Consider the following 1,323-nt stretch of genomic DNA (forward strand, 5'->3'; position numbering starts at 1 on the left):
TGCTGAATGGTTGATGAACGTCTGAGAACGTCTCCTTCTTTTTTGTGTTTGTTACTCTCTTTTAACACCTCTAAATCTTCGACACTTCTATGACCTTATTGTGTTGCAAGTGCCGTAAAACTCTTATTAAAACGATTTTTTTTTCTCTCCCCCCCCCTCCCCCCCGTGATACAGGAAGAGATAGCCCACGCCGAGCGCTACCTGAGGGCAGAGATGGGTCTGGACATCAAGCGTCTGACGGAGAAGGACGTCCCGCTCAACTTCACCAAGGCGGAGATCAACCAGTTCGTTCATCGCTTCAAGTCGCTCGACGTTGACAACAAGGGCTACATCTCCATCAACGACCTCCGCCGCTACTTCAAGGTAACTCCAGTGAGGGAAGAAATGTACAGGTCTACCGCGCACATAGCACACACACATACACATTGTAAAACACATAGCACACACACATACACACAGTAAAACACATAGCACACACACATACACACAGTAAAACACATAGCACACACACACATACACATAGTAAAACACATAGCAAACACACATACACATAGTAAAACACATAGCACACACACATACACATAGTAAAACACATAGGACACACACACATACATTGTAAAACACACAGCACACGCATTTTTCAGTTGCTCAATTTTTTTCTTCATATGTGAGGCAACGTAGTGAAATCGGGCGCTCATCAAAATAATGAAAGTCAAGGAACTGGCATTTTTCAGCAGGTTTCAGAGTTTTTATCGAATTTTTGTTTAATGGCTTAACACCCTTCATGCCCTTTAAAGAACTCATTTCTTTGTGGATTTTACTGAAAAACGTTGATAAAATGCGACAAAGATTCAAAATTTTAAGTTATCTCGGACTCTCAAGCAAAGGAAATAACTCGACGTTGGCGCTAACTTTTCCTCTGAAACCAGGAGACCCCCACCTCCTTCAATCGCCAATAGCATGACTTGTATCCAAGATAAATGAATGCAATTTTCATCAAAATCAAGGCAAATGGGCAGTGCTGTGCCTTCTAGATCTACTGCATGAGTTGGTTGGCGAGTGCTCTGGTGTGGTTTGCTTCTTCATTCCTATCAAACATCTATCGTCCTTTTCTCCCCTTCTTCTTTTTTTGTGTTTGTTACTCTCTTGTAACACCTCTAATCTTCGGCACTTATATGACCTTATTGTGTTTCAAGTGCCATAAAACTTACTACAACTAAAGCTTAACCCTGTTGAGTGCCTGCGTGCTGTCGGCATCACTGACGGTTTATGACACCACAGCGCCAGAAGAGAGAGAGAGAGAGAGTGAGAGAGACAGAGAGA

At 42.7% G+C, this 1,323-nt stretch overlaps 1 protein-coding gene across 1 annotated transcript in view; it reads left to right on the forward strand.

The window, feature by feature from the left end:
- Nucleotides 1–1,323, forward strand: part of LOC101853754 (glycerol-3-phosphate dehydrogenase, mitochondrial) — a gene marked incomplete in the record, with an annotated part of 57,515 nt that overhangs the window by 39,051 nt on the left and 17,141 nt on the right.

Source organism: Aplysia californica, unplaced genomic scaffold (assembly GCF_000002075.1).
Source record: "Aplysia californica isolate F4 #8 unplaced genomic scaffold, AplCal3.0 scaffold01245, whole genome shotgun sequence".
NCBI classification, from domain to species: Eukaryota; Metazoa; Mollusca; class Gastropoda; order Aplysiida; family Aplysiidae; genus Aplysia; species Aplysia californica.